The sequence below is a fragment of the Microtus pennsylvanicus genome, chromosome 8 (genome assembly GCF_037038515.1).
Source record: "Microtus pennsylvanicus isolate mMicPen1 chromosome 8, mMicPen1.hap1, whole genome shotgun sequence".
Classification (NCBI taxonomy): Eukaryota; Metazoa; Chordata; class Mammalia; order Rodentia; family Cricetidae; genus Microtus; species Microtus pennsylvanicus.
This window is the reverse complement of record NC_134586.1, coordinates 29,292,633-29,318,092: the sequence shown is the minus strand read 5'-3', so window position 1 is coordinate 29,318,092 and position 25,460 is coordinate 29,292,633. Positions and strand designations below refer to the sequence as shown.

The following is a 25,460-nucleotide window of genomic DNA, read 5'->3' as shown; positions in this document are numbered from 1 at the left end:
CTTGTTTTGGGACCAAAAGAAAGCCTGATATAAAAGACTCTGCCTCAAAATAAAAAAGTCAGAGAGGCTGAGGATCAGGGATAGAGTGCGTACCTAGCACGTGCAAGGGCCTGAATTTGTCCCTAGTCCTCCCAAAACAAGCAGGCAGCAGCACAAAGCAATAACTAAACCCCAAGTCAGTGGCCAGCACCGTCTGGCTGTGCTTCACGTTCTGGCTCAGGATGATGACTGAACCTCACAGGCACATTTGCCCTTCCCACACGCTGCCTCTAGTGTTTGCAAACATTTGATCAGAATCTGGACAGTTCCTAGTGTAGCTCCTCTCCCAGAGCAGGGAGGAGCGGAGACCTGGAGCTGCAAGTCCAGATGCTCTCCTTAGTTATCTGGATAGGGCACACACAAGTGCACAGCACCAGGAAAAGCCTTGTGAAAAACAGCCTTTCCAAATGGGTCCAGGAGGGGCAACTGAAATTCTTCCCAGGACATACAAAACCTCTTCTTCTTTCCAGAAGTTTCTGGCCCTGTCAGTTCATCAAAGGCACCCACTGCACACTAGCTTCAGGCTCAAGGTCTTGGTCCAGATGAGAGAAAACGTACCTCATTTCCAAGAACTGACTCTTTAACCATGCTGTAGAGGCTTGGAGAGGGTTTGTGCTTCCACATTCCCGTGGAAACGGCCAGGGCCATAGTGAGGAAATAGGAAAAGCAGGAGTCGATGGTAGACGTTAAAGCATAACATTGACACATCAGAAATATAGGTTACTCAAGGGAGTCTTCCAATCTGGTCGCGGGGTCTGCAGTCTCATACTGGGAGGCTGTGGCAGGAAGGCCACCTGGTCCCAGGAGTTCCAGACATCAGAACCACACGACTCCCCTTTATTAAGGAAGTTCCGGGAACTTGAGATGAGACCAGATGACAACCCCCCCCAGAAGGCCTGGAGCCCTGGGTGGAGCCAAGGCGCGGTGTAAGCACGGACTTGATCTGTGATTCCTGATGAGTGATCATGAAAGATGGAGCTAGAACCTGGCTGTGGTTGCCCCTCCCCCACTCCCCAGGCAAGAGTCAAAGCTTCAGGTCTGATCTAGTCAGAAATGTCTGAGTTTTCATTTAGTAATTCATGCCGCAGACATGGCAGTGGATAAGTAGTCTGTAGGTAAGTATTGGTTCTCCGGGGCGTGCAAGCTCCCAAAGCAGGGTGAGCGGGATAGCTTGCTCACATCTTCTTGATTAAAATGGAGTAATCCAGCTTTGCCAGTAGCCAACATACAAAGTGACTCTGGCATCCGCCTCCGTCAAATGTCTGGTGGATTTTGGCTGTATCTATAAAAGGCATCCTAATGGACAGACCAGCAGCCTCCTCCATAGACACAGAACAGCTGTCTCCTATGTGTTGATCCCCCTCCCTGACATTATTTTATTGTATAGCCCAGGCTGGCTTCAGACATGATTCGCTTGTCTTTGCCTGCTGGGTGCTAGGGTAGCAGGGCTACCCCACCATGCCCCCTCTTTTGTTCCTTGTAGGACCGCTATCATTGTCTTCACCTATGCACAAAGGAGGGCTTGTGCACACAAACACACATAATCAAACATGTTGTTGTTCAATCAGCTTACCCATCTGAGCAACTAAGAACAAGAACTCCAGAAGCTTTGGTTGGTTTCTACCTGCCCGGTTCTCAGTACACCTTCCCCGCCACTCTCTTCCTGCTTGGTCTGTGGAGAGAAGTCAGAGGGAATTCTTAACACCGAGCCCCTAAAAATGATTTTCTTCCTTTGTGTCCTTACGAGGTTGGAAAAGTCGCTCTCAAGTTTGGCCGTGCTATGCCTAGATGCAGCTTTCACGCTCTGCGTGTCTCCCCTTTCCTGTTTATTAAACTCCTTGGACAGTTAGCTTGCTGTCCGACATTAATTTAGGGGAGTTTAAAATGTCATTTTTTGTTTTAAATATTCTTCCTGTTCCTGTCCTCTCAGCCTGGTGTTCCTGCCATAAGTACTTACACAGAGCTGTTCCACAGTTCTTAGATATTGTAGCTTTTCACCCCCTTTCCCTTCTCAGTTTTGGAAGGTTTCTCTACTTATAGTCTTAAGTTTGGAGAAGCTTTCCTCATCAGTCTGCAAACGATCCCATCCAAGTCATTCTTTGGCTTGTCCAGCTTTTCACTTCTTGTTGGGGCAGAATCACTCCCCAGCTGCTTTCGTGCTGGACTGGAAACCCAGCGTCCATGGAGACAAGCTGGAGAATGACCCTGAGAATCCTCTCCACCAGGGGGAAGCTTGCTGGCACCACACAGCAAATCCTTCCAAGGAGTTATTGAAATTCATGATGCTAATCCCTTTTCTTTGACCAAGGACAAGTGTTCCCAATTGCTGACATTAATGGAACTTTTTCCCCCCTTCCTAGATGTGGTGGAAAATGTCACTTTTCAAAGAAGGGAGAGATACCATCAAATTTAAGTGTCTGAAATCCCTGTTGAGCCGTTGGCAGATCACTGAGGATGGTTTGAATTCTCCCATCCCCAGTACTGGGAAAAAAAAGTTTAGTGTCGAGGCTTTTAAGACTATTGGGATTTTAAAACTTGAACTGAATGTGTATGATGAGATAGTCCCTAGTCTGTGGGACTGGAACCAGAGTATTATGGTTTAGATGGAGCATGTCCTCTATAAGCTTGCCCATGTGTTTGAACACTTGGTTACCAGCTGTTCTGGGAGCTTGTGGACCCTTTGGGAGGCAGGGCCTAGCTAGAGGAAGTGAATCTCTGGAAGGGTGGCTAGGGGGCCTTGAGGTTCACAGCCTGCCCCCACTTCTGATTCATTTGTGCTTTCTGGGTCACTGATATGTGTCCCCACTGTCATGGAGCTGGGTTGCTGCCGTGATGGATGTATCCCCCCGAATTTTGAGCCAGAGCAAACTTCTCTCCCTTTAAAAGAATGGTTTTGCTCCAATGCCTGGGAGCAGGCAAATTAGAAGATTGTTTTATGTAGGTGTGTATGCATGTGTCATGTGTTCTGGAGATTAAACCCAGGGCTTTGCACATGCAGATCAAACACCTTAGCCTTAATATACACCTTCAACTCAGAGAAGGAGACAATTCATTCTGCAGAGGACCCTAACTCTGAGTGGGAAGAGATACACCTGTATGGAAGCTGGGAGGCGTACCCAGAAAAGTCCCATGTATCTTTTGAAAAGAAATAATAGATGTTCAAATGGGGGAAATCAAAGAGAGACACAAGAGAAGGTGTTTATGGCAGAATATGCCTCTCAAAACATGTCCGCATGAGACCAGACTATGATCCCTCAGAATGCACCTGGAAGAGGCACAATAAGGCACTCAAAACACGCCCCTTTGGCCAGAGGACTGTTTTGAGAACTAGCAGACACAGAAAGGATATGTCTTCTGGTGTTCATGTACAGGAGTCCTACCGGGTGTGGCCCAGAAATATAGATCCCAGGTCAAAAGAAATGTACGTGTTCTACTCCCTTGGAGAAATGTCCGATGTCCATTCCTGTGGGCTGTGTGTTTGTGGAGGTCCCTTTGTACTGCTCTGTGGTAAGTGGTTTGTGCCCTCAGCCATGGCTCTGAATCTGCCCTCTCCACCCCCTGCTGATGACTTGAAAAGAGGAAATGCCTATCTCTATTTTGGCTCGTGGTTCGAGAGGTTGACATTATTGTCTATTATTCTGTTTCCTTGACTCACAAGAAAAATAACTTAGAAGTGGCCATTCCCTTTCTGCACCTTTCTGCAGGTAAGGCATAGTTCTGCACAGCCTGCCGGAACACTGGTTCAGGTTTATGGAATGAGTGTCATAAATAAAGGCTGTCAAGAACTGTCCACTGAAGTTGCAGTGCCATTGTCCCCTGGGTGCAGTGTCATACCCAAATGGATCAGAAAGGAGCCTCTGCCTGAGTTCTGCATGGAAGGAGTTCTGCATGTCACACGAAACGACACCCCAGATGCACAGCGTAAGTCTGGGCATAGCAGCATGGACGCTTTGCATACGGAGTCCTCTTCTGCTGGTCCCGACTCTCGTCCTTTTTAAGGCTATATTCTGGAGAATAGTGCTCACCTGGGGTAGTGAGAGATCCAGATTTGCTGTCAGTTGGCTCCGGGACCCCTGAGTTTACAGCTGGTGTTGGAGGTAAGGACAGTGTCGTCAGGCCTGTGCCAATTGTCCTGGGACATCTGGGGTTGCTGCCACCCTTGTGTCGCACAAACCCTTCTCCGCCTACTTTATGTCTTAGTTAGGGGCTCTATCACCATGGCCACTGTAACTCTTATAAAGGAAAACATCTAACTGGGGCTGGCTTACCGTTTCAGAGGTTCAGTCCATTATCATCATGGCGGGTGGCGTGCAGGCAGACATGGTGCTGGAGGAGGGGGCTGAGAGTTCTGCATCTTGATCTACAGGCAACAGATGGAGGCTGAGTCTACACTGGGCATAGCTTAAGCATAGGAAACCTCAAAGCCTGCCCCCACAGTGACACACTTCCTCCAACAAGGCCACACCTACTCCAACAAGGTCACACCTTCTAATAGTGCCACTCACTCCCCATGGGCTTATGGGGACCCATTGCATTTAAACTACCACCCCTTAGTCTAGGCCACCTCCCTTCTCTACCTTGGGCTCTCCACACAGTTCTCCCTCTGTTGGAATGCCATAGTGCTGACATCCTTCTTGCCCCAAGTCCCTGTGTGGCTGTCGGCCCAGCTGTATACCTTCTCATGAAGAAGGATGCTTAAGAGAAATCCCGCACTAGCTCAGAATTGAGTATAATAGAGGTTTATTTATTTAGGGGTAGACTCACACACAGATCACAATCCTCTGCTGGAACAGGGAACAGCAACCGAATCCCGCAGCTGGAAAAGAGGCCGGATGTGCCCATTTTACATCGGCATAAATAGTATAAGAGGCCACGCCCAAGTGGGTAGGTAACTTAAAGGCTACTGGCGGTAGGAATTCCTACAGCATTCTCGCTCTGTCGTGTTCCCTCTCTCCCCTGAGCTGGGTTCCCAGGGAGCACCTGTCGCCCTATAACATATAATGTAAATGGTGGATTTCTCTGGCTTATTCTAGCCACCCACCTCTGCAGTGTGCAGGAAAGGACCTTTTACTGTTCTGACCACTGCTCTGTCCCAATACTTGGCACAGAGCCTGTGTTCAAGGAATGTTAGTCCAGTGTATGGATGTCCACAAAGTGTTGTTCAAAACCGCAAAACCATAACAGCTCTTGAGTACCTACTACTGGTAAACTGAATAAGTATATCCCAGTAACGCGTTAAGTACGGTTTCTATTACTGAGCCGAGGGACCATGACTGAAAGCAGCTTGGGGAGGAAAGGGTTATTCCACCTCACAGCTCTCAGGTCACAGTAAATCAGGGCAGGGACTCAGAGCAGGACCAGGGAGGTAGGAACGGAAGCAGATGCTATGCAGGAGCACTGCTTACTGGCTTGCTCCTCATGGCTTGCCCAGAGACAACGTGGGACCACCTGCTCAAGGGTGTCACCACCCACAGTGAGTGGGGCCCTTCCACATCAATCATTAATCAGGAAAACGCCCTACAGATTTGCCCACAGGCCGATCCGATGGAGGTGTTTTCTCAAAGGAGGCTTCTTCTTCCCAGATATGTGCAGGTTTGTCTCAAGTTGACAAAAACCAACCTGCACAGGCATCTATTTTAAAATTGATAAAATTATACATATTCATGATATATTGTGACTTTGAAATATATATTGTGGAATGGCCAAATTGGGCTAATTAACACTTTTTTTTAAACCTCACATACTTATAATTTCTTATTGTTGTTTTGGTCCTTTTGAGACAGAGTTTCATGTAGTCAAGTTGACCTCCAACTTAGCTGAAGATGACCTTGAACTTCTCATGTTTCTTGATTTCAGTTCCTGAGTGCTAGGATTACAGGTGTGTGTCACCATTCCCAGTTCACGTGGTTCTGGGGATCACGCCAAAGGCTTCATGAATCCTAGGCAAGCACTCTGCTAACCGAGGTATTTGTCACTTGTCATTGTTTGGTGATGACATATTAGGGTACACTTACACATCAGGGCACCAAGCAATAGTCAGCATGAATAAACTATGACTATTCTTAAATTTCATCTTGATGATACAGATTGAGTATACCTTATCCAAAATGCTTGAGAGCAAGAAGTGTTTTGAATTTCCGGCATTTTCAGATTCTGCAATATTTGTATATACACAATGAAATATCCCAGGGGAGGGACCCAAATTCAGACGCAAAACTCACTTGTGCTCCATCTGTGTTTCACAAATGTAACTTGACATATCTATCATATTTAGGTCCATCTGTGTTTCACACATGTAACCTGACATACCTACCATGTTTAGGTCCATCTGTGTTTCAAAAATGTAACCTGATATATCTATCATATTTAGGTCCATCTGTGTCTCAAACATGTAACATGACATATATATCATATTTAGGTTCTATATGTTTCACACATGTAACCTGACATAGCTACCATATTTTAGAATGCCTGCTTTGTGACTGACTGCAACCCATCCCAGGAAGGTAGGTGTGGAATTTTCCATTTGTGATATTAAAAAAAAATCTTATTTTGATGCATTTTGAGTGTTAGGGTTATTCAACCTGTCCAGAAATGTGATCCAAAGTATGACCCTCTTTACAAAGTTAAAAAGCCATCATCATAGCTGCTGGAATGGAAGGCTCATACAGCGACAGGAGAGTGGTTACCAAGATGAGGGTCGCTGGAAGGAGGAGATTTGGGGAGGGGGATGGCCAAGAGGTGTCTCTGAGGCAGCACTGTCCTACTTCTTCCCCCGAGTGGTAGTTTTTGTGGGCGTTCTCGTGTTGATTATTCTCCAGCCTATAAACAGACATTTCACACATTCTTCTGAATGTAGGACATAGTTCACAATGTAAAAACAGGAGAGAAGGGGGTGCAGGAGGATGGCTGAGGGGTGCTGGTGAATTTCCTGTGGGTTTAGTGTGCACACAATACCGTGCGATTCCCTCAACAATCCTCAAATGGCTGAGGGGGCTTGTGGAGAAGGTGGAGTGGGTTCATCTGTCACTGAGGACGGCCAGGGGACAGCTCCAAAGGTAGAGGGAAGAAAGAAATTCAGGGTAAGGGTCCAGGCAGGACAGAAAATACACAGCGGAACAGGAGGCAGGAGAAGTCAGGAGAGGGAGCCGAAATGGGAGTAGGGGAGACTCACTGGGCATGGACCAGAGACCCTGAGAACCACTGGTTCCTGTGGGACCACAGTGCTGGCCACAGTGATAGTCATGGTGGTAGCTCTACCTTAGAGATCTTCAGGGGAACACAACTGAGACACGGCAGCACCTGTGTGTGGCTGTAACCATCTGCATGTGGGTAGAGAGAGGAGGAGGCAGGTGGACCAGGAGTCCTCAGTGCGGTTTAGTGGGGACCGCACATCACACGAAAGGGGGAGGGCAGAAGAAAGAGCGTTAATACGGACAAAGGTGAGCTGTGTCTGGGCCCACTCAAAAGCCAGCTGCCATTGTCAGCTCAACAGTCATGCAGTGGTGACTGTTGAGCTCCACCACTCTGCGGAGCTTGTCTTATAGTGTTTGTGATTTATGCCATGGCGCCTGGCACAATGACAGATATGACCAAGAGGCCAAGGAGGCTCTCTAGGCACGAGTTCTCATTCCCACAGCCTACACTGTCCAGCTACTTCAAAAGTATCCCACTTGAACTAGCTCACGTGGGTGGAGCTCAGAACTACACCCCCGTTCCTGGCCCTGGATCTCAGCCACGGACAAGAGGCACACCTTCAGAAAAGCATCATCACACACCTCCACCAGGGGAGGATGCTGGGGAAGGCATCTGACCACCCCAAAACCCTGCCTAGAGTCTTCAGTGCCAGAATCTTACTATGGATCTGGGCTTGTACGCTCTGCCTGAGAAAAAGGATTAATATGCAATTTAAATTTGCTAGAGATGACAGAGACACTACACACGCATCCTTGGGTACTCGTTTTCTGTGACTCAGATAGTTGGGACTCTTCATAGCACAACTCAGCTGTAAGCTCTCTCTGTTTCTACACTTACAGCTATCCTAGGCTCAGCCGACTTCGTCCTTAGTCTGACTTTTTTTTTTTTTTTTTTTTTTTTGCTTTTTCGAGACAGGGTTTCTCTGTGGTTTTGGAGCCTGTCCTGGAAGTAGCTCTTGTAGACCAGGCTGGTCTCGAACTCACAGAGATCCGCCTGCCTCTGCCTCCCAAGTGCTGGGATTAAAGGCATGCGCCACCACCGCCCGGCTTAGTCTGACTATTGTAACAGGTTTTGTTTGCTTTTGTTTTGTTTTTACCATCGCTATAACAAAATACCCGAACTGTGAGGTGTGTACAGGACAGAGGATTATTTAGCTCTCACTGGGAGACTGGACTTCCTGGCCTGGTCTAGTGTGCGCTACTTTTTGGCTCTGCAAACCATTCACCCTGGAGAGGGCGTCAGTGAACAAGAGACATCACATAGCGAGACATGATGTCAGAGACTGGGGGAGGTCCAACAGTTTAATAACAACCCTCTCCTGAGAACTAAACAGAGTCCCGTGAGCATATAACAGTCCCTTCTGATAGCGGCTGCCTGAATAATCCAATCACGCCTACTGTGTTCTGTAACTCCTGTTCCAGGAGATGTGATGTGCTCTTCCGGCCTCCCTGGGCATTGCATGCACCTGGTGCACAAACACACATGCAGACAGACACTCATACACATGGAATAAAAATAAGTGCATCTTAAAAAATGTATTTAAAACCTACAGACAGACAGTATCTGCTTGCAAGATGGTGGTGCAGAACTTGTGGAAGAGACCAGCCAATGACTGGTACAAACTGAGACCCATGCCACAAGAGGGAGTCCATGCCTGACACTACCTGGAGGGCCAGGGATCTAGGACAGAACGAAACAGGACCAGAAAAAAAGAGTCAAGGATACTCTGCTATATTCATAGACCAGAGCCTAGCATGATTGTCAGCAGAGAGGTTTCACCCAGCAACTGATGGGAACAGAAGCAGAGGCAGCAGAACATTAGGCAGAGCGCTCGGAGTCCTGCGGAAGAGGGGAAGGAAGAATTGTCGGAGCCAGAAGGATCAAGGACACCACAAGAAAACCTATAAAATCAGCAACCAGGGTTCATATGGGCTCATAGAGACTGAGCCAGCAACCAGGGAACCTGCAAGAAATTAACCTAGGCCTTTTGCACATGTGTGACGGTAGTGTAGCTTGGTGTGCTTGTGCGACTCCATACTGTTGGACTGGGGCTGTCTCTGAATCTTTCACCCGCTCTTGAGACCCTTTTCCTCCTACTGGGTTGCCTCACCCAGCCTTAATATGAGGGAAGGTGCCTAGTCTTATTGGAACCTATTATATCATGTTTGGTTGCTATATCGGGGAGGCCTGCCCTTTTCTGAAGGGAAACAGAGGAAGAGTGGAGGTAGGAGAGAGACTGGGAGGGAGGTAGGAGAGAGACTGGGAGGAGAACAAGGAGGGGAAACAGTTCAGGATGTAATATATGAGAGAAGAAAAAAACAAAAAAAAATAAACTTCAAAATGTATGTAAAATCTAAAGACAGTATCTGAAGAGAGAGAGATGGCAAGATGTTCACACAATTTAATAAAGTTTAATAATTTCAATTATTTTATGATAATTAAAAATAATTTTAAATTATTTTACACACAGCAAAATGCACTCTTTTTGGTGTTAGGGATCGTGTGATCAGCCCTATCAATGAGGAGGCAGTACAGTTAGCCACCCTAGTCAAGCTTGTCGCTACCAACAACCCAGGAAACCATGGATCTTTTTCCGTCCCTGCAGTTTTCTTGTTAGTAGGACATCACGTAAGAAGATAGCACAGATGAACTTTTCTGAGTTTGGTGTCTTTTGTGTAATTCAGCCAAGAAACAGTTAAGTTACGTTCAACACTAGCTCTTCTCTTTACTGTGGAGAAGTATGCCGTTGTTGGGGTGCTACACCTATTTACCCACCTGTCATCTGTAGAATTTTGGGGTTGTTTCTGGTCTGCGGCCAGATTAGAGATTTTTATTTTTTATTTTTTTTTGTTTTTACTCCAGTTCTTTATCAGAGTAGAGATTTTAAAAAACCCCTTTTGCAGGAGCGGACAGATGATGAGATCCGATCCAGTAACAATTTAGAAGGCCTGGACTTCTTTCGCCAGCCCCACCCAACCGATGTGTATGGATTAGTCATGCTTTGCAAGGGTATACAGGGCATCGCCTAAAATAGACTACATCCTTAGCTGTAAATTATGTTAAAACCAAGCCAGGCACAGCGGAGCATGTCTGTTAAACTCAGCTTTTGGGATGATGAAAGTTCCCCATCACCCTGGGCTGTGCAGAGCCTGTGCTTATAGTGCCAGCTACTCTGAGGACCAGGTGGAGGTTCACTTGAGTTTGGGAGTTCTAGGCCAGCCAGGGCAGCATAGCAAGATCCCCCACCTCAGAAAAGAGTTTGGCAGACTGGTAACATAGCTCAGCAAGACAATGCTTGTTTGCCACGTGTGAGGCTCCGGGTTTATGGCACACATACTTGTGTGTACATGTGAGCACGTGCGAGAGATTCCGGAGCGCTCAGTCTTAAATGGGATGCCTTAATCATGCCCCATTGGCCAAGGATCAGGGCTCTATGTGGAAGAGGGGACAAAAAGACCATGAGAGCAGGAAGTGGTGAGCTGCCAGGGAAGCAGGAAGTGGATGTGATTCCAAGGAAACAGTCTTGCAGACATAGCAAGATGGAGGCAGACGTGAACTGGAAATCCGTAGGAGCACCTGCAAGACCTGCAGCAGTTCAAGCCCATCACTGGGAAGGGGACGTGGATGCAAGGTTCCTTCCCTGACTAGACTTCATCTTCAGCTGATACCTGCTAGGAACAGGAAAATCTGTTTTCTCCAATGGAGTGTCATTTCACCCACGCCCCATGTCCAGGGTGGCCAACACAAAATGCACTCCAGGTTTTTTGCTTTTTATTTTTCTGTGGGACTTTTGTTTCATTTTGGCATTTTTTGGTCTTATTGTTATTTTATTTGCTTGCTTTGATTTTGGTTTTTGAGTGTTGTTTTTTTTTTTTGTTTGTTTGTTTTTTGCTTTGTAGGGAGGTGGGGAGGATCTGGAAGGGTTGGGGGAGGAGAAAACATGATAAAATATATTGTATAAAAAATTTACATAAAATAGCAAAAGCAAGCTTAACATTCATTAAAGATGGGCGGCGGCGGGGGGGGGGGGGAGATGGGCGGGTGGTGGGGAGGAAAGAACTGAAAGAAAGAAAATCTCTTCACAGTGCAAGCCCAGGTGCAAACGCCTTTCAGCGCAGTCACGGAACCACTGCCGCATGTTTAAAGAGCCTATTGAACACGCATTTGCTTTTGTCTGCGTGTTATACTGACAGAACATTTTTAAAGCTCACGCCAAATGAACAAATAGTAAATAAAGGGAATGGTGGGAGGAGATGCAGACAAATTAAATGAGCCATATTGAAGTTGGGCCGTTTGGCATGCTGTGCTTACTTTTTAACCTCTCTTCATCTTCATCATCATCACCATCATCACCACCACCACCACCATCATCATCATCAGAGATCGAACCCAGGGCCTTATGCATAGGAGGCAAACTGTCTACCCCTGAACTGTACCTCCAGCCTTGACTTCCGTTATGGTAAATGTCTGACATTTTCCATAAAGTAATTTTGAAAAACTGAGGTCATGACAATCACCGTGTAAACCCCCTCAGCAGCTCCTCAGCTCTCTCTGTGTTTAGAACATAACAGGTCTGTGGTGACCAGGTCAACTGCTCTGTCACTCGGCACGTCCTGGGGTCTCTTCTCCACTCCACTCACTCTGGCCTCCTTCCAAGGGGCCCTGGACGCCAGGGCCTTTGCCCTTGGCCTTGCACAGGCCTGAGATGCTCACTCTTCTAAGCCAGCATGGCTTGACTAGGACAGTTTTGTTCAAATGCCCTCTCCTCAAAGAGCCGCTGGCCCACCGCAAACATCGGCATCCGCATTCCATGGCCCCTTGCCTACTGTCCTTTCCTCCGGGAATCTGGAGCCGATGAACGCTTGAACTGTTCTCTGACATCTTTTTTTTTTCTTTTTTTTCTGTTCACTTGCTATGACAGTACCCGCTCCAACCAGGCCCAGATCAGTGTTGACATCTAGCATATAGTGGGTGTACCAGAAACTCGCTGAATGAGGAATAAAGGTCTCCGTTCTCTTCTAGAGGTGTCGTGGGGACCCTTGAGATCTTCCGCCCAAACCTGCCACCTGTGGCCTGCCTATGCTGTACTTGTTTGAGCTTGGCTGCCTGCCCTGGTCATTCTGGATCCTGGGGCTATCTTCTCAGAGACAGAAGGTCCCACTGGAGGCCAGAAGACTCCTCGTGGTTCTGGGAAAAATGGGAGCCATAGAATCTCTCAAGGTGACTTTGGAGCCTTGACCTGTACTCGCCAGCAATGAGATCACGCAGGTTCACTTCACTTCCCCAGTCTTCCCCAGTTTACTCATGTGCCCATAGGGAAGCCAAAGCCTACCAACCCTGCAGGGTGCTTGGGTGAAGGGAGCACGTTCACCGCCAGGTACCGCTGATAAACATTTTCGCAGCTCTCCTGGAGTGGCCAAATGGGTTTTAATGAGGTAGCCACATCATCTTTGGGGCTGTTGGCTGCCATATCCATTTTCTGAGAAAGCCTGGCCCGCCCTCTCCCGCGGCACCTTCGCCCCGCACCCCTCTGCTGCTCGCCCCGCGCCCTCCCGCTCGCTCCCCGCGCTCTCGCGCCGCCCGCTCCCCGCGCTCGTGCTCCTGGGCGCCGGCTGCGGAGGGAGCCGCTCTGCCCGCAGCTGGCGCAGCGCGGGGGCGGCCGCGGGTGGGCGGGAGCCGCGGGCCGGGGCGCCGAGCATGAGCCGCCGGCGCCGGCCGCGCGCTGCTCGGGGCCGGGCTGCGGCACGAGGGCGACGCGGGAGCGACGCTGGCACGGACCGAGGTAGGCAGCGGCAGCCCCGCGCCCCTCGGGTCCTCTGGCGGGCCGTCCCCTCGGGTCGTTGGCGCGAGCACGGGCGTGGGTCAGGGGACCGGCACCGGGTAGGGCGACGTGGAACCCTGCGTGGAGTTCCTGGAACTCCGCCCTGGGCTGGACGGCGGGACCCCTGTGCCTCCTGCACCTGCCGCGCACGGGGCAGCCGCGATGAGCATGGAGGGAGCGCACCGGGTGGCAGGCGTGGGCACCACTGGCAAGTCCGCTGCCCAGGGCCTGGCGTGGGGGAGGGGGTCGGGGATCCTAGGAGCTCGGGGCTGCGCAGTTGGAAGTTTCCATTTGCTCTTGTGCATTCTGGGTCCGGGGTGGCATCTCACGCACTTGCTGTTTGGCAAGGAATTGGGGCGTAAGCTCTGCATTTGAGGGGCATGGTGAGGCGCATCCCTCTGTCCCGTGAACGGGGGTCATTTGAAGGACCGTTTGGGAGCGCAGACTTCGACAGGTACAGCTGGTTGGTTCTAGTCGGAATAAGTGTGTGTGGGGTGTGTGTGTGTCTGTCTGTCTGTGTGTCCGTGTCTGTCCATCCTTCGGCCTAATGATTGAGGAGGCACTGTGTTGATGGGTCCCCGCTCTCTGCGTCTCAGGCTACCTCTGAGAGATGCAGGTAGTACATACTGACAAGAGGTTGCCTTTGGGAGCTGCATGGGGCCTGAGACTTGGAGGTGGCCAGGCTCCCTCTTTTCCTATTCAGTACAGTGAAGCCCTTTTCTGTTCACTTTCCCTGCTTTTATTAGCCTTATCCTACTGTGGGACAAGGGGGGAAGACTCAGATGGTCTCAGGTTGGCCTACAGGAGCCTTCATCTCCTCAGGGCTCCCCCATTTCCCCCTGATTTCTTCTTGTTCACTCCAGCCCTTGTGGGCACAGAACCTGCTCTACTGGGCCTTGGGTTCTCCAAAGCAAAACAGTACCTCCTATCCTACTAGGGCATTGGGAGGCCACGGATTTTGACTTGTGAGCCATGGGCAGGCCCCTCTGAGACATGGTTTCAACAGAATGACACCATGGTTCTGATGACTCCTGGGGGCATTTCCATGTTTATCTTCAGTGACACCACTTTAGGACCACGGTTCCCAGCCCAGGAAAGACATCCCTAGTGGGAGGACATCGGGGACTCTTAGTTGTGTGGTCTGGGGACAGTGAGTGGCTTCTCTGCCTGTCCAACCTCGTTTCCATTTTTTTTTTGTCTCTAGGGTTGTGGATTGTAGTGGCCCAGCAACCCTTTGGGTGGTTTTCAGCTTGAAGTGTGTGTGTGTGTGTGTGTGTGTGTGTGTGTGTGTTTTCCTGGGCCCACAGGCTCTGCTTCTGAGAAGAGTGTGATCAGATTCCATGATAAAGTATGGAAGCGGTGTTCTCTTGAACATGTCCCCTGGGGTTTGGGAGCTCAAGCGGATGTTCCCAGGCAGGGGTGCCAGTGACCTAGTCCCTCCCCCCAAAAAACCAGGCAGGAGTTTGTTTGTTTTCTGAGATACATCTTCCTGCTGCCAGTGGATGGCTGCCTTTTACCTGGCAAATTGTGGCAATGGAAGCGTTCACAGAGAACAGAGCGGGTTTGGTGTAACTTAGCAACTGCAGTCAGAGGAGGGAGGGGTGAAGGAGAGGGAGGAAGAGAAAGGAAAAGAGAAGGGGAAATGCTGGGCAGGCAGCACATGGGCCTTGCTGAGGGGGTAAGCTGCACCTGTGTAAGGTCCCTCCTCCCAGGACACGGGTGAGGGGCAGCTCCAGGTGGTGACTGGGTCCTGGAGAGGCAATTAAATGGAAGTTGGAATATGCTGGAATGGTCTGTCTCTTCACTGGCAGAAGAGGGGCCTGCAATGAGTGTCTTAGGCTGGTGGAATTTATGACCTTAAAACTGTTGTCTTGTAGAAGCCACATGGCAAAATAGGTCGAGAGAAGATGCCCTGCCAAGGCAGGGGGCACTGAGCTCCTGACTGTGGTGGGGAGGGCCTCAGTGCACTGTGATGCCCATGTCTGCGTGGCCCTTTGCCATAGGAGAGGCCCTGTTGGAGAAGACCTGGCCAGGGCCTCCGTGGGCTCTGCCAGGTCCCTACCTTCTGCTCTCTGATGGGACTCCCCCTCCCTCCTTCCCGCTTTCCCTCCTGAGGCCATCTGCTCCGGCCATGCTCTGCTTGGGCTGCTTTTCTCTCAGAGCTTCCAGAATCTGCCTTGTGTGATTTCCACCCACTCCACGCTGCCTCCCAGGTTCCTTTGCTGTGGTTGCCCACCTCCCTCCTGCCTGTGAGCGGACACTTAGCAAGAAAGTGACGTGCTGAGGGAGAGAGAGAGGGGACAGGGGTACCGTGTGGCGTCTCGGAGGTGATGACTGTGAGGGGAAGGGCCCTGGTGACCTCTGGTCACTTGCAGGGTCCCTGACCCCTTGGGGGTCTGGGGTAGACATGTAGCTCTCTTTTTGGCCTTATGCTTTTCTCACGTATTTCTGGTCCTGGAGACTGGGGCTATTGATATGTGTAAAAGTTAAACACAAGGGATGTCCCGGCCCAGTTCAGAGTGGGTAGGCTGTTATGAGCCCATCAGTAGAGTGCTGTTGGGTTGGGGGGTCACCAGGAGGTTTCCATACTGTAATCCTGGGATATCCTTGGAAAAGTCAGCTGGCATCAGCAGCTTTTGATGTAACTAGAACCTGGGAGGCGGAGTCAGCTCAGAGCTGGGAAGGGGCTTGGGCCTCAGGGACTTTTGTTCTGGGAGAGCTGGCCAGTGGCTGCCTTAGGCATCCTACAGTGATAGCTGTCACGTGAGGGAGCTGGGGTGTAAGTGTTATCCATGACTGTCTCTGGCTAAGGATGACACAGATGACCACGAATGTTCCTGTAAAAACACCTTGGATCACAGGGATGCTGTGGAACATGACGTAGGATTATCCTTGCTGTGACCCTGTCCTGAAAAGCCTCTCCCTCCTCATTTAATTGACACAGAACTTCCTTAGGGAATCCTTGCTTGGTGCTGGGATGTGAAATAAATTACTTAATGCATAGTCACCCTCCCCACTCAAGGACCGCTCTGGCTTGAGGCCAGGCTTTGGCCAGTGTTGTCCAGGGCAGCCGACAGCCTTGAAAGCATCTCTAGCCCTCCTGAGTGGGCCGTGGATTCCCTGTGAATTCAGGGAGCAGAGCACTAGCTAACTCCTGGAAGGGAGGCCTGAAATTGGGCCTCTGGGATGTCCCATTGACTCTAGGTAGAATAGCCTGGGGCCAGTGCTACACACACACACACACACACACACACACACACACACACGCACGCACGCACACACACAGTGACAGGAGCTCTGCCCAACACCAGGGCACAGCATTGGAAACATGAGCCTTTTCCAGGACCCTGGTTGACGAGTGGCAGTCCTCGGAGGTGAAAGGCTTTGCAGGGCTTCCCTCCTCTCCTGTTCTCCAGCTCCTGCCCACCCTCATCCCAGGCAGGCTGACTGGAGATGTGTTCTCTGCTTGCTTACAATGCATTCTCACTTCCCACTCACTCCCAGCCCACTCCCATCTGGCTTGCGCCCCTCCCCACAGGGAGCCCCACTGCAGAGGCTATGGGCTCCACTGTCCCTGCTCCCAGAGGCTCGCTCTGGCATCCAGGTCTGGCTGCCTGGCTCTTGGTCCTCCTTTTCCTCTGACCTCTCTGTAAGCCTCTCCAGAGAGCTTTGCCGCCTGTCTCAGGACACTCAGTGCTTCTATCTCTCAGGATCCGGGTCCTCCCGGCCACTACAACTTCCATTCTTCATGCTGAGCTGACCCCAGCTCCTGTCAGTCCCAGAACCTGGGGCTCTTTTAGCACATGCGCTGTGCTTGCTGGTTTCTTCTGGGTGACCACGGGTGTCCTATCCGCTGCCATCCTATCCCCAAGCGTCGCTTGCCTCAATATCACCAGCAGCCAGCTGCTGCCCCCTCTTGCATTGAGATAGCATCCAGTCTAGCGCACCCCAGGCCTCTCCTGAACCCCCTTCCACTTACTGAATCCTCTATTCTCCAGCATTCTGAACATTTCAATGGCTTCCTTACTGTGATACCTTTTCCTTACAGACATGGCCTCTGCTGGGTCTTCTTTTGGCCCTTAGCATTATTTGGGGCGTGAGTCTTCCTATACAGGCATGGTGTACTGGTGCCTAAGCTTCTACAGCGACTGTCCCCAAGTGTCTTGTCAGTGATCCCCTAGAGTTCAGTCTCCCTCAGTCCTTTTGGACTCCCATCTCCAGGACACTGGTCATTCTGATGAGATGTGGATTGAATTCTCGGAGCCGCTGGGCATAGTGGAAAAGGGGTGAAGATCCGAGTCTCAGAACATTGTGTACATAGATCTGAGGCATGTTGCTCTCTACCTCCAAGGAGAGGAGAGAGTAATGGACTTAAAACTCTGGGACAGGTAGAGGGTATGGGGAGAAGGCCTGCCCAGGAGGGATGAGTGTGGACAGAGCCAGGGGGCCAGTGCCCTGCTTGTCACCAACACTTCAGTTTCTCCAAGTATCACCCTCCGACTCTACCTTAAAGAGAGAGTTCTCCCTGGATGCAGTTGCCATGACAACACTGTTAACAAAGACTAGCTTCTGTGGAGGAGGCTGGCTCACCCAGAAGCCGAGGGTGTTGGGAAAGGGTGTGCATTCTGATGAGTATATCTGCAGAGCCGTAGTTCCCCTCCCCCACCGAGGTCACCCAGATCTTGAGGACCCTCCTGACCCCTTCTGCTTTACAGGCCTCTGGTACCCAGCCCCAGCCCGTGTGAGTGTGAAGTGATTCCAGCCATAGCTGGGGCACAGGGCCAGGCTCAGGAAGCCCTCCTCCCTGGGGTGTGGAATACGTCCAGTCCTCACTCCAGACACTTTCTAAGACGAGGCACTGCGGTTGTAGAAGCCCAGACTCATAGGCCATGCTTCCCCTGCAGAGAGTCTGTGGTCTAGCTCCTCTGGGCTCTGAACGTTTACTGTCTCTGTTCCCCCTCTCTGATCATGGTTTGGATTAAATGATGCTCTCACCTCCCAGCAGGTCACAGGGTGTGATCCCTGAGCTTGTAAGGGAGCCTCGATGGGAAGATCCAATTCCCTGTCCTGAGAGCTGCAAAAGAGTTGCCCAAGGTTGGCTGGGTATATCAGCTAGGACATCAGGGAAGCCAGGTTGGAGGCTTACAAAGGAACTTGGGCAGGTCCTAGGGTACTGAGATACAGAGCAGGCAAGGGGAATATGTCAGGTATTTATTTTATTATTGCTCATAGTAGTGGGTTTCCTCCCACCCTGGCAGGCTGGATGAAGAGTAGAGTCCCCAGGAGAGCAGCCCAAGGGCAAGTGAGCAGTTATCTTTTTAGGAGAGCCAAGGTCTTCCCTACACTGTCCAGGAAGTCCAGGGTCCTTCCAGATAGCTGCACTTTGGGGAAGGGCATCTTATGCTCTTAGCCTATTCTTTCTCTGGCCCTGCTGTCCCTGAAAGCCTGCTAACCAACTAAAGGGTGGAACCTTATGATCTGCAGTGAAGCCTCTGCCCTGAAGACTCCCGAGCCAAGTCTTTCATCCTGCCACATGCAAGGAGGGGAGGGATACAGATCCTCAAAGCCTTCCAAGGAGGTGTCGACAGTGGTCCACCTGGCAGGGCCAGGGCTGAGAGTGAACAGGGCAACGTGGGGTGGGGGAGAGCTTCTGCATAGATGTGGTCTAAAGGAAAGATGCTAGCAAGCCCGAGTCATCACCTGGGCCACACCCTGAGTGATGGAGCACTTGCAGGAGTAGAAGCGTCTGATGAACAAGCAGTAAGTGCGCTAGTGAAGGCCGCCGCAGACTGGGTGTGAAGACATCCCGGTGGATAACAGACGGAGATACTTCTTCAGATCATGCCATCACCACCAGGGAAGCCATGAGAGCCAGAGAACCAGAATAGATAATTCTACAAGAGTTGAGTATTGGTTAAGATTTGAGGTCATATAGGCAATGGGTCTAGGAAGAATAATGAAAACTGAGGACCTTACAGATAATAAAAAAAAATGCAGGGAAGGGTGTCTTGGGAATGTGGCCATCATGACAGCAGATAGGCCACCCCTGACCCCTGTTCTTTGAGGAGAAATCTACATTCAGGGGCCTCCTCCCAGCCCCTGTGGTGGAGAGGCCAAGAGTTGACATGAGGTCTGGACAGGTGTGCTTGAGAGAGTATGGGATGCCCTGGCCTCTCCCTGGCACCAGGCTAGCGCTGTGTCTGGAGGGCCTCCTGCCTCATGACGTTAGGACACTTGAGACCCGAAAGCTGCTTTGTGGTCTGCAGTAGCCATTGCAGCCCCAGGTCCCAGATGTGTCCCAGAGGAAGCTGGGATAGGAAGCTGTAAGGACTGTTATGGCAGAAGAGCCATGAGGAGGTTCCTGCAGTGAGGCCCATGTCAGGCTGGAGACAGGAAGGAGCTGCAAGTGGTGTGGCTGGCCAGAGTGGGCCGACCCTGTTCCTGCTGAGGCTTTGGTGGAAGGGACGGTGTGCGGATATACAGCCCGGGAGAGTGTCAGGTCCTGTTGTCGTGTGTGCTTAGCAGCCCACCTCACACCCACCACTTCCCTGCAAACCTCCCTGCCACATGCGCCACGCACCCCTTCCCCCAAACCAATATGACCAAGATACTAACTGACTGGTCAAGCTCTGTCTCTGCAGGATGCATTACAGCTTCTCCAGGGTCTATTACAGCATAACTGGTGTCCCTGAGGGAAATGGCGTGCCAGGTTGGTTATGAAAGATGAGGGAGTTCAGGAGGTGTCTTCCATTGGCCTGCCCTTTATTTCAGGCCCCTGTTCAGGATGGGATCTTCTTGGTCCGGCTAGAAGTGGGTGTTTCACCTCAGGATTAGACACCCTTATACCTGCCCACTCAGATGATGTGAGCTGTTAGGTTGAATTCAACCGAGTCATGCCTCAGTTTCCCCATCTATTAGGCCAGGTTAAGTGCAAAGGTTCTCTGAGTACCAGGTTCCACGAGGCACAGTCCCATTTCCATAACTCTGAGGATCACCTAGGACAGATATGGGATTGTATGGGGCCCAAGGACAGAGTGCTTCATGCGTGCCCATGAAATCTCTCCAGCCTGTCTGGTGGCTTCACTAGGTAGGCTTCAGTCTTGTGCTTGTCCGCAGGTGTCGACCAACCTACCAGGCAGTGGACAGCGGGTAGAGAGTTGGGCTAAGGCCCTTGAGTCTGTCTGTTCCAGTGGCCACACTCTTCCCAGGCCAGCAGGGGAGGTTGTAATGAGGCCCACTGATCCCTGGGGAAACCTAGGCAGAACAACCCCCGGCCACACCCAGACGTTGTTCTGTAGAAATGATGAACAGTCTGACATGGCATGAAGGCAGGCACAGCGATAGGAGAATGTGTGTCCTAGGCCTGCCCCTGAACAGACGGGACCCCAGGCTGTCCTGCCTTATCTCAGCATGGAGCTGTGCTGGGAGCAGCCGTCCAGAATGGCTGCCCTCCTGTCAGAGGGAATTGAGGGTGCTGGTGGGCACCCTTCTTCATCCATCCGTTGACCTCTGGACTCCTCCTACCCTGCTTACTCTATTTGTTTATTTATCCATTCCTCCTCTCTCCCTCCCTCCCCCTTCCTTCTTCTTTCTTTCCTTTTCCAACTTAGCCTTCCTGGAGGCTCTGTCCTCCTGTTCTTTCTACCTGCCCCATTCCCACCTCAGCTTCTGGCATTTTCTCTCCTCACAGTTGGCCTTGTGGTTTCAGGAGCCAGGTCCAGACCAAGAGCGACGTTCCCTGTGTATGGCCTGCAGCCAGGTTGTCACACGTTCTTGGGGGACGGCAACCTCCAATCAGCTCTGTTGCCTTGCTCTCTATGTCCCCCGCCACTGTCACCTTCCCCGGCCATCCTGTCCCGTGGCTCTCAAAGAGACTGCGATCAACTTCCAGGGAGCTGTGTCCTTCCTCATCCTGCTTCCCTCCACCCCCTCTCAGAGTTTTCTCCACACCGAGCCCAGGGCGGCCTGGCCATCCTCTATGAGAACCCTGCTTGCTGGACTCCCTTGTCCTTTCTGCTGATGTCCTCAGTGAATGTTTCGGTTTCTCCTTGGGGGAGGACCACACCACCTTCCTTATGCACACCACCACTCCCTACCTCACCTGTCACTGGCTCTGCTCAGCCGTCCTCACTGTCCCTGTCCCAGGACTTCAAGGCTAGTGGTTCTGGCTGGGGTTGGGGCGGGGCTGAGAGCTTTGCTGCTCCTCCAGGACTCTGGAGTGCTGGTGGTTGCCATGACTTCTCCCCACGCTCCAGGTGTCTGGTCTTGCTTCTTTTTTTGTCTTTTGGCCCCTGTCCTCCCAACCTCGGTTTACTGGTGACATTTTATTGCCACACACCAACTGTCTTTACCACTTTACCACTGTATGTGGGGGTAGGAACAGAAACATTATTATTATTATTTATTATTATTTTGGTTTTTCGAGACAGGGTTTCTCTGTAGCTTTGGAGCCTGTCCTGGAACTAGCTCTTATAGACCAGGCTGGCCTCGAACTCACAGAGATCCTTGTGCCTCTGCCTCCTGAGTGCTAGGATTAAAGGCGTGCGCCACCACCGCCCTGCCCTAGAAACTTTCTTGTAGTGAGTCCCTGGCAGCCCTCGTGATCTGTCCTCTCCTGTGTCGTGGTGGTAGTGTAGTCTGGTGGTAGCAGAGGGTATTAAGTTTGGAGGTTAGCAGTCTTCTGACAGCATTAGCAGTGCAAAAGCCAAGAGTGGGCAGAGCTGCACAGGGGCTGCGGGGCTGCTGAGCCACCCAGGTGGCTTCAGGGAAGTCCTTTGATGACCCCGAGCCCCTGAGAAGGAGTGGTGAGAGTCTATGTCCCCTGGGTCGAGTGCTAACAGCAGCACTCTATCTAGAGCCCCTGGCATGTTTCTAGAATGTGGCAGGCATGGTGCGTTTGAAGTTGTGATGGCGGCAGCAGAAGGGGTGATGGGAATGTTGGTGATGGTGGTACTGATAGTGGAGGCAGTGATAAGAGACAGTGATGGCTATGTCAGGCACATTGGTGATGGTGAGCAGCAGGGGTGGGGTACGAGAGACCTGTGGTGGTGATGGTGTTGGTGATAGAAATGGTGGTGGAGGAGACAGTGAGGGTTGTGATGAACTTGTTGAGAATGGTGCTGCTGGTGGTGATGGCAGGGATGATGGTGGAGGTGTTGGTGATGGTGGTGGTAATGGAGGAGATGGTGGTGATGGTGGTGGTGTCAATAAATACAGGTATAGTGGTGGTGGTGGTGATGGTGGACGTGTTGGTAAGGGTGGTGGTGGTGATGGTGGACGTGTTGGTGAGGGTGGTGGTGGTGATGGTGGACGTGTTGGTGAGGGTGGTGGTGGTGATGGTGGACGTGTTGGTAAGGGTGGTGGTGGACGTGTTGGTAAGGGTGGTGCTGGTGGTGGTGGACGTGTTGGTGAGGGTGGTGGTGGTGATGGTGGACATGTTGGTGAGGGTGGTGGTGGTGAGGGTTGTGATGAAGTTGTTAAGAATGGTGCTGCTGGTGGCGATGGCAGGGATGATGGTGGACGTGTTGGTGAGGGTGGTGATAATGGTTGTGGTAATGGAGGAGGTGGTGGTGGTGATGGTGGTGGATAAGTACAGGTGTAGTGGTGGTGGTGATGGTGGACGTGTTGGTGAGGATGGTGATGATGGTTGTGGTAATGGAGGAGACGGTGGTGATGGTGGACGTGTTGGTGAGGGTGGAGGTAGCAGAGAGGTGGTGCTGGTATGGAGGAGACAGTGATGGCTGTGATGAAGTTGTTGAGAATGGTGCTGCTGGTGGCGATGGCAGGGATGATGGTGGACGTGTTGGTGATTGTGGTGATGATGGTTGTGGTAATGAAGGTGGTGGTGGTGGACGTGTTGGTGATGGTGGTGGTGTCAATAAGCGCAGATGTAGTGGTGGTAGTGGACTTATTGGTGATGGTGGTGGTGGTGATGGTAGTGGGGGTGGTAGTGATGGTGGTGGTGGTGGACGTGTTGGTGAGGGTGGAGGTAATGGTGTGGAGGAGACAGTGGTGTGGGTGAGAAGGGAGTGTGGGAGGGAAACTGTTATTTAGATTCTGGCAACAGCCATAAAAGCTTTCTAATACCTTCCTGGTTTGAGGAGGGCTTCGCTAAGCTAAGTCAGCCTGCACTTGTGGTATGTGGGTGTGTCTGTGGGTGGCTGCACATTTGGCTGGCTCTGTTCCCTTGTTCTTACCCCCTTCTGCCCTGGACAGCTGCCCCCGCATACCTGTGGGGGTCTGGGGAACAGAGCAGGTACAAAGCTGCAACCCTGGAAAACACCGTGAGGAACAGGCTGGCACCTCTGTGTCTCCTGGAAGCCAAGTTAGAATGGAAGAGCAAGAGAGAGCAGGAAAGGGAAGCTTAGCCATGATTGGAGAGTGAACCACTTATTCCCAGCCCCAACTCTGCCGCCAAAAATGCGTAAGGCATTTGGGTGAGTTTCTCTGTGAACCGAGCCCAGCCTTCTTGGGATTATTTGGGGGGTGGGGGAGGGGGATGAGATAACATCTGGAGATGAATGTCCTGGTGTATCTGACTGTCCCGTGAGTTAGTGGTGCTGAAGCCGAGACTGCCTACCAGTGTAGTCTCCAAAGAGCTGAGTGCTGGGAGAGGATCTGACAGTTGACATGGACTTGCGTGGGCTGGGCCCAGGATACCAGGCTGGCCTTGGGTTCAGGGCTCCGGGTTTAGGTTGACTCCTCCGAAGCCTCAGGACCTCTGTTAATCTACAGTGGGAGTCCTTGCAGTCCATCCATGGGGTGGGGAGCCAAAGGACTGGTGAAGCTTTGGGTCCTCCTGCACTCGGAATCCAAAGGGGAAATTGCTCAGCATTCAGGGAGGATGTAGCAGAGCTGGCTTGGCCTGAGTTTCTTGCCTCTTGTTCCTTCTGTTGCCATGGAAACAGACCAGTGAAGCTTCCTTCCCTATGCCTCACCCTTCGAAGCTCATGGGAGAGGCAGTCTGGAAGGCATAGGGGAGAAGAGGAAGAGAAGCCCCGGACCAGCTGATCCTTGATCTTCGGATGGGAGGGCGGGAGGGCGGAGGGTGGGAAGGCAGGAGGGCAGGAGGAGAACAACTTTCCCAGGGTTTGAGTACAGAATGGTGTGAAGCCAGCAAGAATGTGCAGCCCCGTTCCTCCTCAGATCCTGGCGCTGCGTTTATGTTAATAGCATTCAGAGAGAGTAACACGGGTCCCCGTGGAAGTAGCTTCTCTGTCTCCAGGCTGGCCGTAGACACCCTTGCTGTGTTTTTGAAATCCCCTCTGGACATTCCTGGTCTGTACATACAGCGATGTGTCGCTTCATTTTATGTGGCAGAGGCTTTGTTAGGGGTCATGTGCCTTGAGTTCACATTGGCACATCTTGGAGTGGCCCTTCTGTTGTGACAGAGGGACATGAAGGTGCAGTTGTCATGTTGCGGAAGTTTGGCAAACCGTCCACCATACCAGTATTACGTTGTTAGACTTCGTTTCCAGTGTGCACAGGGTCTGTTCTCTACTCCTTCTCCTTGCTGCTCTGATGGATGAGCTACACCTTAACCCAGTTTAGTTACCATTTCTCGTGTAATGAATGGGATCGGACTAGGCATCTTTTCCTACGTATATGATCCTTCTGGGACTGAGGATAGAGCTGAGTGGTAAAATACTTTCTTAGCACATGGGAAGTCTTGGGTTCATTCACCAGCATTGAAAAAAAACCTACCTGTGTTCTTATTGTTAATCTGGTGTTCTTATTATGTAAAGATTTCAGCCGGACACAGTGTCCATCTTACTCTGTAATGTGGGTTGGTCAGGAATACGGAATCTCCTGCCCAGCCTCCCGAGGGCTGACTGAGATGACAAGTGTGTTCCACCATGGCTGGATGGTCCTTTCTTCTCCCTTTTAAGACAGGGTTTCTCTGTGTAGCCCCAGCTGTCCTGGAACTCGCTCTGTAGACCAGGCTGTCCCAAACTCAGAGACTTGCCTGCCTCTGCCTCCCAAGTGCTGGGATTAAATGTGTGCACCGCCACACCCAGATATAAGATCTTTTAATATTAGAAAACAGGTACCTTTGAGGTTGAGTTATAAATGCTTCCCTCAATGTATCGTTTTCATTTTGTGTGTCTGGACTTTTGAAGACATTTTATTTTATTTTTTAAAAATATTTTTATGCTTTATTTAACTTTTATTTTATGTGCATTGGTGTGAATGTGGCAGATCCCTTGCAACTGGATCTTTAGACAGTTGTGAGCTGCCATGTGGGTGCTGGGAATTGAACCTGGGTCCTCTGGAAGAGCAGTCAGTGCTCTTAACCACTGAGCCATATCTCCAACCCCCTTGAAGACATTTTAAAATACAGGTAGCAAAACCAGTGATTTCAAATTGACTTGGAGTTTTAAAAACATTCATCTTGGGTATGAGC

At 51.0% G+C, this 25,460-nt stretch overlaps 1 protein-coding gene across 3 annotated transcripts in view; it reads left to right on the top strand.

Moving 5' to 3' along the window:
* Positions 1-12,879: 12,879 nt before the first annotated feature.
* The window catches only part of Rasgef1a (RasGEF domain family member 1A), a 92,222-nt gene continuing 79,641 nt past the window's right edge, over positions 12,880-25,460 (top strand). The window contains exon 1 of one of the 3 annotated variants that reach the window (XM_075983025.1): positions 12,880-13,018. The gene's annotated coding sequence lies outside the window, so the exon portion shown is untranslated. Of the gene's footprint in view, positions 13,512-25,460 lie in introns of all 3 variants that reach the window. The other 2 variants (XM_075983027.1, XM_075983026.1) reach the window with 2 other exon arrangements.